We start from the raw sequence: 19,336 nt of genomic DNA, 5'->3' as shown, positions 1-19,336 counted from the left end.
AAACATAGGACTGTATACTTTATAGTATCACACATTGTAAATTTTGGTGCTTTAGCAACTGTAAATGTCCTACACAGTGACCGTTTTGACATTTATTAAACTGATTTAATATGAAATACTAGTGAGCCAAATATCACTGAGCAGTCATCCATGAAACAATAATTCATTCATTCGTTTATAGGTTTGGAGAAATATGCAAGAAATTTACAAGCCACAGTTTCAGTTCCAAATGTTCACATGTTGCAGGTTTTCTCAGTAAACTAAATATCGTTGGTTGAATGTAGAGAAACTGTTATGGATATTTATCACTATTTTCTGACATTTGTTCGAAGAAAAGTATTGTTTGCTGCACACCTACATCGGTGTCTACATTGAGGATTTACAATTACCCTGTGGAGCTAAGGGGTGTGGTGTATGGCTTTAGGACACCTGCTTGTAACTGGTTGCAGGTGCTGAACCTAAAGTCAAGATAGAAAAGTTCCTCTAACTGCTGGGCCAGTGGGCAAATTGCATGGTTTTGATATTCTAGAGTTACAGAGAGGTCTGCTACAAGAGAATTCTGCTATGCGTCATGGTAGAACGGCACACAGCCACACAGGCAGCCAGATTCCTGCTCCACCAGCCTGGCATGAAGGAAACGAGGCAGCATAAACTCCACCATGCTCTGTGGTGCTGACTGCTGACTGCGTCTCACCCTCCTCGTATAATGCCTCAGCTACCAGGGCCAATTTACAGCCAGGAAGTCAAGCCAATTTCAATGTGTGCGGGTGCATACTTATATCTTTGTGAAGACCATTTCGAGCATAGACCTTATGCAGTGAGGACATTTTGACCGGAGGGTTAAAACTTGCTCTCAGGGTTAGCATTAGGACAAGGTTAGGCATTTAGTTGTGATGGTTAAGGTTAGGGCTAAAATGTGAAGGGTGTTTAGGTTGAGGTTAGTCAATAATTAGTTAAGGTTAGGGATAATGGAAGCTGTCCACAATGAATGGGAGTCAATGCAAACTCCCCATAAGTATGTGCATGCCTGTATGTATGCGCGTGCATGTATCTGTGCATCTTCCATATAATCCACATTACATCCCAAGAATGTTCACTGGTAAGGCAAATTAAAAAAAAGAGCATGTTTTTTTAACCTCGTTTCGGTGTTGAATATCACACAAAACGTGTGGCTGTTATTTCGAGGATCCGTTAACAGGAGAAATCACAGACCAGAAGGCAGAGCAGCACTGATTTTTATGTCCTTTTAAAATGACTGAGGTTTTCCTCATCCTGCCAAAACTTCAATAGCTCGCTCAGCTCCAGCTTATGCCAATCAGTACACACTTCCATGGCCATGTGAGCAGCAAAAGAATTGTAACGACAACCAGGGAGATGAACAGTGCACACAGTGTATTTAACATGCTGTCGAGGGCTGCGAACAAGACCGTACAACAGATGCTGAAGTAATCATTTCTACATTTATGGAAGAGGGAGTCTAGCAAGGTTAAGTGGCAATTCAGTTGGTTAATTACTTTGGCCTTGACTGAAAGTTTCCAAAAACTCGACATATCAGGACCTCTATAACTATTGGTGACATCAATCAGGAATAACCACCAGATTCATAAATGATTCATGGTATTCATTAACTGCATCCTCACTTTTTTCCTGACACTTTCATGCAACTATGACTGAATTATAATTTTTTTATGTTAGAAAAACATGATCTGCCCAATTAGACTATTGGCCCAGTGCTCTAGCTCAGCTGAAACAATTAAATCTTTTGACCCTCTGTTTCAGTATGAACTCCAAGAACATGTCTGGAAAATACAGTCTGGTCTTCTTCTGGATTTTTGCCTTTCGCATATGAAGAAAGCAGCAGGAGATTGTAGGAGGCAGGACATGACGTCTAAATTATGCAGCTAAAATCAAGTTGTTTTTTTTTCGATAGCACATGGACACTGACGCCAGCCCGTATCCTCAAAAGCTCTGGGATCTTGCCGCCGTAATCTACGTGTATAACTCCTCTTTTAAATCACATTCTCACATACAGCCCCTCCAGAAGTTCCGTACATGTTTGACTGGAAAAGTTATCTAGCTTCTCTCCCCTCATGACCATGTCTTGCTGCACACCGAAATAAACATTAAGTATCATAACAACTGTTCACCTCCAAGATTACAGCTAAAAGCACAGATTTGATTGAAATCCAGCAAAGCTATCTGTCTTGGCAACAGCATAAAAAACATGTTCCAGGAGCTCTGCAGCATCTGCTAAGCTCACAAACATCTGTGACACCCAGCCGGCCTCTGGGGACAGGACCCCCTGCTGGGAAACCCATGACCAGCTCTCACACGGACCTGCTAAGCTGCAGGTGTGTGTCTTACATTTTTAAATTTTGGTGTGCTTCCATTGGTGTGTGTGTGTGTGTGTGTGTGTGTGTGTGTGTGTGTGTGTGTGTGTGTGTGTGTGTGTGTGTGTGTGTGTGTGTGTGTGTGTGTGTGTGTGTGTGTCTGAAGAGCAGCATTATATGTTCGCTGGTTGACACGTAAATGATCAAACGTGACAGTCCCACTTGCTGCGACTGACAGGTACGATATATCAAGAATATGGAGATTGCATCTGCTGTGTAATTCTGCTGACAGTACCTAAGTTTGTGTGTGTGTACATGCATCTTTGCCAACTGTATTAGCGCTAACTTTATTAGTATTCAGAGAGGCTCCGAGCTGTCACAGGTCCTTAGGCGCTCAGCGGAGGGCAGGAAAAACACATGTCAAAATATATTCACATTGAGCCTGATTGCGGGCAAGCCAGTTGGCTGCAATTTGACAAATGACTTTTAATAGGTCAGACTGCAGCATCTGCATACTGATGAGTACTTAGAGGGAGAGTAAGGGAGATGGATGTTAAGACGGGGAGACAAGCAGACAAATGTATGGATGCCAAAGGAACTAATGAGAAACATTACTCATCTTTTCCAAGAGGTGCCTATTCAAAAAGAAATCATCCCTGTTCAGAGCTTCTCTACTTTAAAACATCTATCAACTACTACGGTTCACAAAACCAGAACTCACATTTCTTTCCTACAAATTGTGATGATGTTTCCCAGTATGTCAAATATTTAGCATAATACAGTTTCATTAGGATGACATGATGCTATTTTCTACCTTTAACGTAAAAGCAACACAGTAGAGGCTGACAGGTGTTAACTACAACTGGACAACATCTGGTCCACCTCTGGCCTAAACTCTAAACTGCTGATGAACAGCACCTCAGCTTCAACATTATACACCTAACAAGGATTAACAAACAAGACTCTGGGCTCCATCTTACACCCAACAAAAAGCTCAAAGTGGCTTTGCTAGTTTCAGACTAGAGCCCGACCAATATGGATTTTTAAGGACAAGGCCAAGACCAATATAAGGGAGTTACAATTTCTGATACCAATATCAGCTGGTATAAATATCAAAGATCTTTTCATTCAAAAAATAAATAGAGAGGTGTAGGCTGAAGCAATGGTTTATAACACCACCAAACTTCTTGCTTCAGTGCAAGAAGTTTGATATACAAACCCTGACCCCTATCAAATTATCACAAAGAAATTGAATTGAGGCTTGACATTTTACAGTGTAACCATAAACCTTACTATAAATTAGAATACTCAGAGAGCGGGTACCTCCGCCAAGGCCCAACAGCGGCCTTATGAAACCACATTTAAATTCAATAAATACAGACCAATTCATTGTTGTCTGAAAAATCAACGAAAATGTTCAAATAGTCCCATCTCGGACTTTTGAAGAGAGGAAAAAAAAAAATCCTGGGTCCGCCCAATGACGCATCTAACACTGACATCTAATTGGTTATTTCCTGACATACACAACATTGTTTCACCAAGTTCCGTGGTAATCCGTCAAGTAGTTATTGAGAAATGCTGCCAACTAACAAACCACTAAAAAAATACAACCAAATATATAGTGTAATTAATGCACATCTTTTCTTCATTGTTTGTTCTGTGAAAGTTTTCATTGAGCTAATTTCAGACTAACCCAGTTGTCATTGTGTCATCCAGTGCCCACGTTGTTTATATAACAAAGGCACTTGTGCCCATGGGTGTGTTTGTCGGTGTGATCAGACGCATTGTTCACACATTGTCCTCGTGAGGGTTGCACAATAGGCCAAAAAAGACAGATCCGAGGTCAGTGGTGCAGCAGTTCATAGTTACTTTAAGGCCACGTCATCAGGACAGTGATATATGGATGCATAATGCTCATACACACACACACACAGGATGACAGCCAATGATGGATAATGATGAGTTATTTAAACAGACTGGTTTCCTCTGTAGAGAAGCACTCTTTCATACCTGGGGAATTATAACAACACTCTGCCAAGGTGCAAGTCTTTCAGGTCTATAAAAGGAAAGAGAGAGTTACGCCCAAAACAAACAGGTGATTAATTGGTAGACTATGTACAACTTAACTGAGACACGACTCCGACTCTTGAATAAGGTTCAAGTGGATATGGACACTATGTGCTGCTGACTATGCTCTTATGTTGTCAAAGAAGGGTTCAAAGACTTAACTGCTGTGATCCACTGACACCGGCCTCCCTACAGCCATGCATACGTTGATCTGAACACAGCCTACCTTTAACTGGGGCAAGTTAATTAAAACAAATTAAATGATCTCAAGACTTAATTCTCTGGCATTTCTAAACAAACATGTCACTTTTCATAATTGCTGTTTCAGAAGTTATAAGTTTGCTTACCCTGCAGTGAAGCTGATAATTCTTATCTTGGTTTAAACAGGACTTCAATTAGTTGTTTCCTCCACATAGTGGCCCACATGTGGAGGCTCCCACGTTACAGAAACCTTATCAGAACTCACATTACTCACATATATGCAATTTGTTAAACACATTACGTGTTTAAACAAGCCTGATGACTGTTAGGTGACAGTAGCAGTAACGTACAGCCTCTCGCATTTGTACTGCTTCATTATGAAATCCCAGATACAAATGACAGTATTGTGAAAACAACGACCCACACTTTAACTCAAGACAGTCAAGAAACTGTGGTGCAATCTTGAACCCAATAACACACTCGTTCTGCTGCGTTCTTGCCACCAGATGTGGATCAAATGAGCAAAACAGCAAATGATTCATGAGCCAGAGCAGTCTGCTGGATCCTCTGTTAGCACTCGATTCCGAGTGACCATTCCAAATCCATTTGGCAAAACCTCTGAAACCTGTGGATGTGGAATTTACCAAATGTACCACGTCAAATGGGACCATATGTACTCTTTAAATTCTTCAAGAATAAATGGCTTCTTCCGAATAATTAAGTTGTCATTTTCAATAAGGTGACTCACTAAAGACTTTAGGTTGAGAATAAAACAATATATTTACCGTCTTCTTGTTTTTTTTGATCCACAGTCTTTTCAAACTGCATCACAATCAGAACCCAGCATTTTCTATCACGGACAATAAAAATAAATAAAAGAAAACTACGACTTGGACATCTGAATACTTGTTGCAAAAGTGTCCAACTCAGTCTTCTGATAGTCAGATAAAAAAAATCGATTTTATTCATATTTTTCATGGAAGTATTAAGGATGACTGGAAAGCAGCAGAGCCCTGGATGATGATGGGGATGAAAAGAGTAGAGGATGAAAAGCAGACAAGTTCACCAGTTTCTTACACACATCCTGGTTAGACAGAGGAGAGGAGAGAAGCACAAGGAGAAAGAGGAAAGTGAGAGGAGATGAGAAAGAGGGGAGGAAGAGGAGAGAAGAGAGCGACAGGGAGAAGAAAGGGGCTTTTAAGAGAAAGCAGATGCAAGTGAGACGGTGAACTGATCAACAGCAGCCTTTTTCAAAGTGAGGAATTGCTATGGCCAACACGAAGGCCAACACACAGAAACATACACACATGCACAAACATTCGGACACACCCAGATTCCTCATGCTGCGTGACACAGAAGAATGACGAGGAACTCTCTGTGGTGACACACTGATAACAAACAGACAGAGAGATCAGATTTTAATAAGTTGAAAGTTGATAAAGTCATTAATCATGTCAGAGAGGCAGGTGCTGTTGGACATGTTGCTCTGCCAAGTGTTTAACCTCAGTCTTAAGAGAATCACCGAGCAGGAAGAAACCAGACCTGTTTGTCAGCTGAGGGACGATGCAGACGAATATACTGTATTAACACACACACACACACACACACACACACACACACACACACATGCACGCACAGGCATCCCAAAAAAAACCTCACAGCAAGTGAGTCAACACAAGCAAATACACACACACACACACGGAGGCACATTGCTGGTTAGTGCTACTCTAATGAAGGATGACAGATGTGCGATAAGGATGTATGTTGAAATACCCTGAGCTCTGAGTGAATGCTGAGTGGGGGATGCGCTCATTTCCCCAAAATAACAACAGCTGGTCACGAATATAAATTCAGACCAGGGGATGAAATAACACACATTTTAAGATGTTTTTTTATTTTGATATGGTCTGAATATGGCAAACATATGCTAAACTAGAAGGGCACACTGAGAGCGCATACCTCCGCCAAGGGTTATGCCCCATCCCACCATGCCACAACAGTGCTTCCCATTAATTATCTAGACTGTGGCGCCCTGCCATATTATAATTTGTTCTGCCAGTTTCATGCATGACTCAAAACATCTTTCACACTCTTTGCCACGTACTTGCTCGCTTGATTCGGCTATTCGCCATGAAGCAGACTTCATAGTTTCAGCCGCAGTTGTGCACGTTCCCCAAAGTTGCATACAATGCAGTTTCTCTATCTAACGCAAGAACCTCTGTTTCACTCTTTATCTGTGGATCTGTTACTCAGAATCTGTTTCGTGTGTGACGTTCGTGCACCACTGCTACCTCCAGATAAAGTAAAAGAAAATTCCTATATCCACCCTTTTTTCAACTCTCTACCATAACTGAATCCTGACCTATACAACATCCTTCCACCAAGTCTGATAAGTTAGATTTTTTTGGACCCTACTAAATAACTGACAAACAAAATGAAAACCAGCTTCTTAGCAGAGGTAATAATAAAATGTATAAGAAATCTTCTAACTGGTGATTACTGAAATATATTTTGTTTCTTAGTTGGTAATGATATAAAATATGTAAACAATCACAAATAATGCACATAAAATGTTTCTAATGTTGATGTCACTTCTTCTGACAAACTGGGACTGTTACATCTCTTTAACTTAAAGCCGTCTGTTGAAGATATTGTCATTATATTAGGTTGTATTAGCCGATTGAATTATACAACATGGTCCCTGTTTCAATGTCATTTGGACTGTTTATTACTTTTCCTCATTTTGGGCAGCCCTACCCATGTTATGTTGATAAACACCAGACCCAATGCGTGCATAGGCATGTGGACTCATGTCACACCTTGTTACTGCAGTGACGACGCACGTGACACCTGACACCTGACAGTGATGCTGCAAAACCCCTGGATAAACATGGGAGCACAGGAGGAATTTGTATAATACAGTCCAGTGTGTGGCAGCTGCAAGTACACCTCAGGGACAGAGGGGTTCAGGGCCTTTTAAATAAATAAACAAACACATAAATAAAGTCAATCGATAGAAGGAGCCTGATCCGGCACTCTGGGCCTGTGTTTGGCCTCTCACTTCATAAGAGAGGCCTGGGGGAGAACGAGAGGGAGGATGGATGGGAGGGAGGGGAAACTGAGAGTACCGGGGGTAGGGGTTGAGAGAGAGAGGGAGAGGGTTGGATTACTTCTCTCTTGTTGGTTGTATAGAGATGGTTAGTTGAAGCTAAGGCCTGCTCTCGCTACTACAAAAAACAGACCCTCATATTCTCATGTCTCCGTTCACACACAGACACAAACACCTTAACACTCCTGTGAGGCAGACTTCACACAAATCAAATGCTCATCCAAACCTAAAGCCATATCACATACAAAGCATAACTCCCCCATGTGCTCAGCGCAGTTCCTCAAAAACTAAATTTGTCACAGATTAGTGGAGGCCGAACAGTTGTGTGCAACCTCCAGCATGTGCACATGTCCCTTTAAGGCGCACACTGCGTAACTCTGAGGAGTGTTCAGCCTTAAGCGACCAGCAATCACTCATCCCAACCTTTCCAACTCACTGGCGCTGTAGCAACGAGAATGAGTGTGACTGCACTTGCTGAAGAATTCCACCTGACAGTTTCGAATGCCAAGGGCGGCACAGTGTGCGTGAGTGTGAGTGTGTGTGTGTGTGTGTGTTTAAACAAGCCAAGAAGTTTCAGCACCGGCACTTCTCGCAAGAGCCAATCAAATAGTCGCTGGCCCTGGTTCCCATAAGCTGCAGAGGCCGGCTAATGTCGGCACAGGGCAGTAATATTCCTGACAAATTGAGACTTGTTCTGAGCTGGGGGGGGGGGTTTAGAGGAAGCAAAGGAAAAGGAGGGGGGTGGACTAACAGCATGATGGCAAAGATTCAAGAGAACTATTCCAAGGACATGAGAGATATGCTTCCCAGAAATTTCGGAATAATATTTATGTTGCGCTTGTAATTTGTTCTTCCTCCCACCTGTGTGCAGTTTGTTGCTTCAAAACATGATACAGCAGAAACAGGCGGGCGTGCGGAGGGAAAACACACAAGCTGAAACGTCATGAACAGACACCTGATGGTTCTGTTTCTCCCCAGCCTTTGAGTGTGGGATGCTGCTAGTGAAGATTTAAGATACAGATACATTTATTTGTCCCAAACACATGCACAGACTTGCACAAGCACACTCATGCAATTGTAGGGAAATTTAACCTCTGCTTTTAACCCATCTGGTGCAGGACACAGAGCAGTGGGCAGCCATGTACGGCGCCCGGGGAGCAGATGTTCGGGGAGTAAGGTGCCTTGCTCAGGGGCACTAGACAGGGTAGGGAGAATCCTCTTGGATTTTTGGACAGATCAATCCAGGTTAGTCCAAGTTTCTGCCACTAGTCCACCGCCAAGCAGGAAGATTCACATGAAAATTAAAAAAAATGGGGGGAAAAACGCAAATCAAACCCCAACTAAAAGCCATTCGTCTAAATGCTAACAGTGGCTAATTGCATGAGGAAAAAAAAATCCAACCATTTTTTTCCCCCCAGATGTGAAAACAAGGCAGTTTGTATCTGTCATAGCCACTGGCGGATGACATCAATGGCAGAGTGCATATTAGCCAGTGAATGGTGGAGTGGTGTGACACAGAATGCCCTGAGGGTCAACCAATTAGCTGCTGACAGGAAGTGAGATGTATGGCTGCCTGAGGATGTGGCTGAGGCTGCCATTCAGACGTGGGAGAGAGGACTGAGAGAACACGTGTTAATGCTGAACTGTGTACGAGACGCACAGTTTGCCCAACAACACAGCTGCATGTGGACCGGAGAGGCTACAGAGCAGCACGCTACTTAGTTTCTTATAAATGCACACAACTTTCAATATTATCTCTATTTGACTTGGCCTTTCACAATTGTGTTTACAAATACTTCCTTATAGTAAGATTCTCGACAAAGCAATCAGCTGAATGATGCCAACAATGCTAACCATGAGAGTGGAGTGAGTTTCGGTGTTGGTGATTTATTGGGTGGATACAAGTGCACAGACACACTGAAAGGAACATAGACACGGAGGAAGCATTATGAAGCCTTTGCCTACTGTAAATCAACATCAGTGCTCTACATGAAAAGGTAAATGTTGACATAGCCAGCCGCAAACAAAGAAGCTGGATTAACCAACACCAAACCAGCACTAACCAACCAAACACGGGCACTATGGTGGACTACACTCAACCATTGGGTGTATATTACAATCAGATTCTAAACTTATGTTGCTGCTCACCTTGTCAGCTTAGGTTAGCTGCTAATGTGTGTGTGTTTCCATGTGATGTATAGCGAGATGTTTGTGCTTCTGAATCGATTTAAACATTTGTTTTTAGTTTGATCCATTCTTGTGTTTGTATATGATGTTTTATAAGGTGTCTTTGGGGTTTTAGTAAGGCGTCATGAAATTAATGTATTATTATCTGGAAACTATTCTTTAGAACAAAGTCATTATTTGGTCAGAAAATTCCCACTCACGCAAAAAAAGCAGATTTTGGATTTTATCTGATCATGTAAAACTGTGGTTGTACTAACAGTGTGTCAGGGAAAGCACTAGCAGTGGTTTAGTAGATGCCATCATATCAATGCAGTGTGTTTGCAATGAATACTACATTTGAAAATAGCCATGTTGGCTAAAAGGAGGATGTTTTATATGTATTTTTCCAAGGTTGTATATGAAAACATTGTTAAATAGCCACAGTGTCGATTTAACTTCTTAAGGAAATAGAGCAAACTGGCCTAAAGCAGGCAGGAAGGTCCAGAATAAGTCAGCTTGCATTGATATCTTCAGCATGGCACAGACACATCTGTGAAAACACATATGGCAGAGCAGTGCACACACGCACACACCTCTGGGAGCGATGCCCATAGCAATAAAACACAGACGAGAGTTATTCCAGGGAACCAATCTCTGCCTGAAAGCAAACTCAAATGTTTCTCTCCTTGTTTCTTACTAAAACACACGCACATATATCTTATCAGCTAATCAGATAAGCACAGCAGCAGCACTGTTGGACATAACAAAATGTTGTAAAAAAAAGTGTATACTGGCAGTGACACAACCTGATTGAAAACACACACACACAAATAGATGACTCTGCAAACCAAACCATGTATGGAGCTGATCAGTTTGTTAGAGGCCCCCATTAAACACAATGCTGAACTGTACCATCATTAGTGAGTAAACACTTGAGATAAAAACTTTTAACTGTCTTAATGTGTTATCCTGTCTTTAAGAATTCATTCATTTGAAATTCAAACTGGGGTGTGTTTAAAATATATCACACAGTTATTTTACTGGTTTACAGCTGCTGTCTTATTTATTAATAATAATTTAATGATTATTAATTAGATAATCAATAATTAGATCGTATATAAGCTATAATGATGAGATGTGTTTTTTAACCTGGCCTCCATTTTGTGTAAACGACAAATTGGTAACAGTCTATACACGTTTCACACTGACCCACAAATGCAAACCTGCTTGATCCAGTCGACAAGGAGTGAGGGAACTGTCACCATCGGCAACTGATCAAATATATGATCCATCTGACATTGTTAATATGATTGTTGGATATTAGGCTCAAATATTAAACTAAATCCTCTACACATAAAGAAGCGCTTTGTTTTGCCAAGAATGCAGATGAGTGTTGATTATGGATTGGTTTGAACTCCTAACCTCTGCTGGGGTGAGTGAGGTAAATGCTTGTGGTGCAGCGTGACACTTTGTATTTCTTTTTCTCCATTGAACATTAAACAGTGACATCACAGCTTGACCCCTGACATTCAGGTGGTTTGTTCCAGATGCTTTTGAGTCGTGTAAACGCTGCTGCCATCAAGACGATGATTGTGGCTGAGGAGGGCAGGGGCGGGCGCACAGCTGGCGGAGTAAGCGATTTGGGGGCAGGTGCTTCTTCTGGAATCTCCTACGATTGTCTGGAGAAAAAAAAAGTACTTTCGCAACAGAAAATCCTGCAGACTAGAATAACAGTAATCGTAATGCAATTAAGGAATCCACCACAGACTCTGAGTTTAAGATTATTTCAATTCAGAAAGTCATCTGAACTCACGAGAGGCTGGTTTGGGAGAGGAGGGCTGAAGAGAGGGAGAAGGATGTGCATTGTTGCCTCATGAAAGTGCAGTGGTGCTGTAAAAAGAGTTCGGTTAACCTCTAATTAGTGGGTGCTTCCCTGTGTCTGGCTATTGCACAGCACTGATTTATCCTCCTTCCACTCCCTTAACTCTCACTGTCTCCTGTCAGTCCAAGATAAAGTGTAAATAAGACGTTAGAGTTACTTTAAATTGAGAGGCTGTGCCTCAGGTTGGCGAACAGGACGGTGGGTTCTATCTCTGGCTCCTTCAGCCCAAATGTTTAAGTGTCCTTGGGCAAGACGTAGCAGATGCGTATGTAGAGAAGCCCAGAACATAGAAATGCAGTATGAATGTGTAAATAAGACAATCACGGATTAAGCAATGCATTTTCCCAACCTTCTCCAATGTTCCCATGTTTGTTGTTTTAGGAAACTACCGACTCTGTGCTGCCTTCTAGTGGATGTATTGAAAGAGTGTGGACAGCGACGGTTACGTCATTTAAAATTGAAATATCTCTTTTTGTACAGAAGAGGCAACAAAAATGAGCCTTAACACACTTTGAGTGGTTGCTATGACAAGAAAATTGCTCTAGTACTTGCGACAGAAGAATTAATTCATGCAAGGGTTTCATTCAGTGGCTGATTGACTAAGATGGGCTGCCTTGTAATTGGGCAGTTAAGGTATTATGTCACTTTAACGTCTGCTAAACTCAAGTGGAACAGGTGCCCAATTTAAATCAAATCTGCATTGCGAGGACTGCATCAGGGGAATAATGTATCACTCTCAATCTGGTGTGCTGACGACACATTCCAGCATACATGAGCGTAGTCTTGACACATATTTCTTTCCAGATGACATCCAAACTACCGCTGTCCCTTTCCCCTCCCTCCCAGACCTACTCCCCCATTACTAAAACCCACTCCCACAGCCCCTCCCTCACTCAGTCCCTCAGTCCCTTGCCAGGCCGACGGGACTGTGTGCGATTAGAAACACATGTGGAGCGCCAAAGGTTTTCTGCTTGGGTTGAGACAAACATGCATGAAGTTGTGGGAACTAGCAAACATAGCCTAGAGTCCCTGAGAAGCACACACATTAACATGGCCACTGTGCACACCGCACACACACACACACACACACACACACACACACACACACACACACACACACACACACACACACACACACACACACACACACACACACACACACACACACACACACACACACACACACACACACACACACACGTTGTCATCCATCACTTTTGGGGACTTAACATTGATTTACATTTATTTCCGGGAGACTTACCCTGACCATAATCACTATATGCGTAACTGCAACCAAAGCAAAAGGGAACAACTACCGTCTTGATAAAGACCCGAGCCAGAGCAATTTTATGCCGGTTCGAGTCATGAATATAGTTTCCTGACCATACAGTAATCTAACCCACTGACCGCATCCCAAAAATCTGCTTTTTTCCCCACTGGGGGACACAGCTGTTATCCCCAAAGCTGCTTTACAACCTGTACTGAACTCAGCAGATCCTCTGTATTTTCTTTTCTGGCGGAGGTGCATGTGTGAGCGCAAATGTCCGAGTTAGAGGCTCCACAGTTTCTCAGACTTTCTCTGCCTGGCCTCCAGTATGTCCAGTACATCCACGGGAATATGATGTGTGAACACAACAGGGGATCCTCTGCTAGTGAGCGAGTTGGGGTGCTTCCAACACAAAAATAAATAAACTAAGACAAAACAAATTTATCCTGCTGAAAAAGCGGTAACGCACACGTAGCAGACACCGACGAAGATGTCAACAGAGTTTGTGGTGATAAGAGCCGACACTGGTGACTGTGTATCACGTGATCTCTGCAGCAGAGTTGATGAGTTACTTCCTGCCTCTGCCTGCTGCACCCGGCAGCTCCAACTCTCGCCATAATACTGCGGAGGATTTGTTGTCAACTTATCTGTGGAGAAAACCTCCAGCTGCTTTGTGCAGGTGTGAAAGGCAAACTACCGGAAAACTCCAAGACAATCCTCCGAACATTCTCCTTAACAGGTTTTAGTCGAATATTTGTAAGCGGTAACATAAGATGAAAACACACACAAAGTCACCATTAAGTGGAGAGGAAAAGCATTACAACAATTATAGCTGTCAAAAACAGCTGTCCTTTACCCAAAGAAATGTCTGGCACTCGATAATCCGCACAGAAATTCACAGAGAATCCCTGCATTACGAAATATGTCCACAATGATGGATTTTTGAGTGGATTGAAGAGCTCAGTGGGGACAAACGTACTTAAGTGTGTGATCCATGGGTCTCAGTGGCACCGGCTTCCAATGCATCATCCTCTACAGGGACACACAGAGCCCAGCACTGTCCCCCCAGCCAAATATGCAAGGAGCAGGAAGCACACGTGGGGGTCTGACAGCATGGCAGCTCGCTCCTTAAGCCTGTCCAACTGCAGAACTCATCAATAAGACCACATGTTGATCCAAGGAAGGTTATTGATGTTTAGACAGATTTGCAGCTTGAGTCTCGCCAGCGTGCACCCCAATGGGACTGGATATATGAGGGGGATGCATCGGCAAGCACGGATAAACAAAAAAGTGAAGATACGATTGTATTCACTTCAACTACACTAATGTGAATGACAGGTGCAGCCTGCAGCCACTGTGACTAGAGGCGCCTCCATCCGTTATCCACAGTGACGGTGGGAGTAAACCATTAATCCCCGGAGTGACACGTGTGGTAAAGTGATAGAGATCATCGAGTGACAAAGATAAATTGTTCTCTGTGGCTGAAGGCAGCCAGCTCTCTTTTAACGAGGGTCAGCTCGACCTGCAAACAACTCAAACAGGGATGGCGTTCAGCACTCAGATCCCATTACTCACGCAGGTAGACAGATTCATCACAGATGTGAAAACGGTTACTGCTCACATTGTGAATAGACACATCAGGCTATGTCCTCTCTAGAGTCTGGGTTTGAAATTAACTTTTTGACTCGGCAGCCTGGCTAATTTACCCAAAGTAATAAAAAAGGGTGTTTTTGTAAGTATTTCACTGAGATAATGAGCTTAATAATAATACATTTAAAGAGCAAAGAACAACATTTGAAGCAAAAAAATTTGTAAGATAGATTGATATTATCAGTTTCCCTCTTTAGTTTGGCCGGCTCACACTTGGCAGATCTTATCAAATAACTGAAGGAACAGGTGTATTAAAGGGATCATGCATAGCGGCCTGGTGAGACTCTCAGTTCAGCTGCTGCACCTGTTTGCCTTCTTCCTTTTCTTGTTGAGAGCTGCTAAGCCGCCCATCTCCAGGATGCTTTACTTCGGACCAACCAAAACCACAAAACAACAACGCACGCTATTTTGGTTGGCCGCTCGATGGGGATCAGTTTGAGCTAGCTGCTGAAAGTGAGGCTCAATGTAAGCCCCCAAACAAGCTATTACCATCCTCCTCTCTAGTTCCCCCCTCGGTGATCATGGACTCCTAATGCTAGGAAATGACCACAGCCCAGTCTTAAAAAAGAGCCAACTGCTTGTCCTTGTAAACTAGCTTAGTGGTCAGCAGAAGAAATGTCCCAGGCTCAAATCTCGAACCCCAGTTCAAAGGGAAGTCTTCAAATGTCTTGATTTGTCCCATTAACAGTCCAAAACCCAAAAGATGTTATCTTTTACGATATTATAAAAAAAATTAAATTCAAGCATTTTGGGGAAGCTTTGCATTAAAAAAAATGTATAACCGTATAAATTGATTGCTAAAAATAGATTATATTTGTTCCTATCAACTAATCAATTAAGTTTCAGCTCTACACAGGGACAGAGAAAGTAAAGATGAGTTATGAAGATATGTCAGACTTTTTGCACATTGGAGACAACGAGCAATTCATAGAACAGCAATGTTGTGAATCACATGCTCTGACCTTCACAGTCACCAGTTCTCAAACCATTTGAATGGGAGATTGTGAACCTGAAGTTTTTGAGCGCACCACCATCATTAAAACACCAATGAGGAAATCTTTGTGGAGTCCAGGCACCTGTCAAATCAATGCCTATGTCCAATAAAGCCAACACTTTGCTCAGAGACTTTCTGTTGATTTTTTATTTAACGCAGTTTTTGTGCAGATGTGTACATACACAACAAGTTAACTATAGCAAGCTTTAAATGTGTTGATAGGTGAATTAAGATACCGTGACAAATGTCAAACTTCCCCTTTATCCTACTGCTGATTTCCATGTGTATGACTGAACCATCATTGGTGTCCTACACTAGTCAATACATTAAGAACACCTAGAGCTCACACATGCCCATTCACACACAAACCCACACACAGACACACACTTCTATAGGTCAAGTCATGTCAAGGGTCAAATCTGCCGAGGTCAACAGGTTTTTCAGTCTTCTTAGGCCACTCATTGATCACAGTGTAAACAGATAAGGTAGCACCAGTAGCTCACATTCTTCAAACATTCCTCTTCTCTGGAAACCAATAGAGCCAGGCTTAGACAGTTATTCTACTGGCTTTCAGAGGCTGATAAAAATCTAATTCTATGACTGTGTAAATGCAAAGAGCTACAAATTGAAAGCGGCTCTTAGAAACAGTCCAAAATGAAACAAGAAAAGGCAAAAACCTAAGTGAGCAGTCATCTCACTGGCTGGTATCACATTTCATTTTCAAAATACTGTTTCATATTTTCCCTTTTCCAATGCAATCTTGTGTTATTTTCCATGTTATTTATTCCAGCCATGTTAAACTGTTTGAAGGTGTAATTTAGTAGACTGGGTTTGCTGTCTGGCTCTGACAAACTCACAGCAGCTGCTCTGACGAGCCCCAACTCTAAACACAAAGCAAGAGGAAAACCTCCTTCACACGTGTCCCTCAAATCCTGCCTTAACATATGTAGAGGAAAACAAACACCTTCATCTTCCCTCGCTCAGCCGCCCTTCCTTCTTTCTGCTCTGTCTCTCCTCTGCTCTGTCTCAGTCATATGAGGGTGTATAAACATGAGCCTCCGTGGATCAGTGCTCGCAGAGGCAGGATATGAGAGATTCCCCTAACCTCTCCCTTTTTGAACCTGTATCACAGACAGTGAAAAGTGGCTCCTTTCCAAAAGAGAAAAGGGCCAAAGAGGGGTCAGCACTGCTCAGCTGCTTGCTTGTTGATACGGTTTCAACCTCCGCATCCCAGCGGAGACAGCACAACTCCCTCACTGCTTTGTATGGACAATCATAACTCAGTGACTACGCCACAGCAACTGAGCTGTCGGTACATGGCGGTGATTTCACATGATGTAAGGAAGCACCCATTACCTTTTGCAGTGTATTTGTAAAAATGGGCTGATCCAGGATTTCTCCAGCTTTCTCCAACTGTCCCACTTCAAGCAGACTGGGGTAAGATTAGGTGGAGATTCTTAATCAACCAACAGGTTGAGAGTGAATGAATGTCTGGTGACCTGTCCAGGGTGTAACACGCCTCTCGCCTAACGTCAACTGGGAACGGCTCCAGCTCCTCATGCAACCCTCAAATTATCATTCTGATGATCTCAAAATCTGTTATAAAACAGGCCACAACTGCAGACTCCAGTTGGATCTATGTAATTTCACCTGTTGGTACCAGTTAAGTGAGAGGTTTTTCCTTGCAGCCATAACCTTGATGGAGGAAGCAGAGAAGGGATCAGCTGAGGATTGAATGGTAGAAGAATAAAGAGGAAGTAGAGGTGTGGTGGGGAGGAGTCTGGATGGAGAGGTGTTTCATAAGCCCTGCCGCTACATTCTCTGCCTCTGATTGCCAGGTTCCAGCTGTCGGGGTGGAGAGGCTCTGAAGCTGATTCTCAGGCTGCCTTAGAAAAATTACCTGTACTAAACGCTGGTAAAGGCAACAGCAGAAACACATTTTTCACTCTTGCTCTTTCCCAGCTCAACTAGGTCCCTTGGTCTCTTCCTCATTTCCTACCTCAATGTGTGAAAAGGAGGATTCATATAAAGTGGCTTCTACACTTAGTAGGTGAAAGAGCAAAGGGTGAGAGAGACGTGCTTCACTTACACTCCTTGTACCACACTGCATTTAATAAATTACTATCTAATAACCCATCTCAGGCTCATTACTCAAACTCAAATTGGAGCAATTTAGATGAAATCTGAGATCAGCTCACAGCGCTTCTAATCAGAAAAGTAAAGCGTTTGCCATAAAAAAAAAAAGTCATTATTTTCACCATCGTGACTTCAGCTCATAAATGTCATAAAGCTGGATTGGTGTTGTGGGGGAGCAGAGAGAGAGAGATGGGGGGGGTTGGGGGCATACAGTAAAGAGAGGGGTGAGGAGTGGAAACAGGAACAAGTCAGGGTAGATATGTGATGCAGTGCTAATCTAAGCATGCCATCTAGTGGTGAGAGAAAAATATGAATTCAACGAGAGCGTGAACTTCAGAGATCTTGACAAAATGACAGACATCACTAGATGATGTCACATTGTTGTACAATAAATACAATGAGGTTTATACCCACACATTAACAGCTCATATATGGAAGTTTTTTGGGGTTTAGAAAGACCAGAACAAGGTCTTGCTCTGTTGTTGATGATTATGTTCATAATTTTTTCAGTGCGGAAAAAAACTCTTTGTCACAGGATCACATCTTTTTTCACCAAAATCTGAATCTCACTGATTTCCTGCTCTTTTCAGCTGGAACCTAAAAGGTGCTGACGTTGCGGACAACTTCACAGAGTGGACCATAGTCAAGCTTAATGTTGGGCAAAAGTAAAAATGAGTCAATACTCCAGATGGAGATTATAAATGAAAATTAGGGCCCATGGGTGTGCAGTGTCAAAATCAACATGTTAGGTGCGATGATATGAATCACGATTGGTGGTGCTACAGTGCGAACGCCATCTCCACATTTGCCACAAACTCCAAACCAGTGACGAATGTGATACCACGCACAGCAGAAAAGCCTAATGAAGAGAGCACTCCAATTAGTGGGCCAGCCAAGGGGGGCTTTGGGAGGCACGCCATAACACATAAACAAACTTATCTTGACAGGGTCGATTTGCCAATAGGAGCGAGATACGTGGATTGTGAAGGAGGCCGGGAGAAAATGAATTACCTTCTCGACACACGTCGCTGCAGAGCATCCTTTGCTGTTCCTGCGCCCCCAAATCCCTGCCGCCACCGCCGCCACGTTTCATCTGCCAGTGTTAGTATGCATACAGGCCGTGCGCCAGCCTCCAAATCTATTCATTTATTCAGAGCCCCTCAGAGAAATCACAGTGTCTTGTTGTCCTTTTTTTCCCTGGCTGTCCAGATGGAATTTGCGTGAATAACATCAGTTTAGTGAGGCAGAAAATAAGTACAGGCCAGCACAGCGGAGGGGACTCGATTGCACCTTCTCCCACCTCCCCCAAAAAAAGATTGGGAAGACAAGTGTCACCTTCAAATACTCCTTTCTCGCTCTTCATCTGTCTTTTCAACTTCTAGTGAATCTTAGCAGGATGGAGGGGAGGAGCCAAAAGTGCGAGATCAATGCAGCTTTCACTGCAATTATTTTGCGTTATCACGCACTGCAGGTGCAATTAAACACAAGATCATGAATCAAAGAAGTCCAGCGTCGTTCTCATTACAAAAAGGTG

General features: G+C 42.7%; 1 protein-coding gene across 1 annotated transcript in view; it reads right to left on the bottom strand.

The window, feature by feature from the left end:
- The window catches only part of slc25a26 (solute carrier family 25 member 26), a 53,370-nt gene that overhangs the window by 21,666 nt on the left and 12,368 nt on the right, over positions 1 to 19,336 (bottom strand). The gene's annotated exons all lie outside the window — the stretch shown is intronic.

This window comes from Limanda limanda, chromosome 4 (assembly GCF_963576545.1).
Source record: "Limanda limanda chromosome 4, fLimLim1.1, whole genome shotgun sequence".
NCBI lineage: Eukaryota > Metazoa > Chordata > Actinopteri > Pleuronectiformes > Pleuronectidae > Limanda > Limanda limanda.
This window is presented reverse-complemented; position numbering and strand designations above follow the sequence as displayed.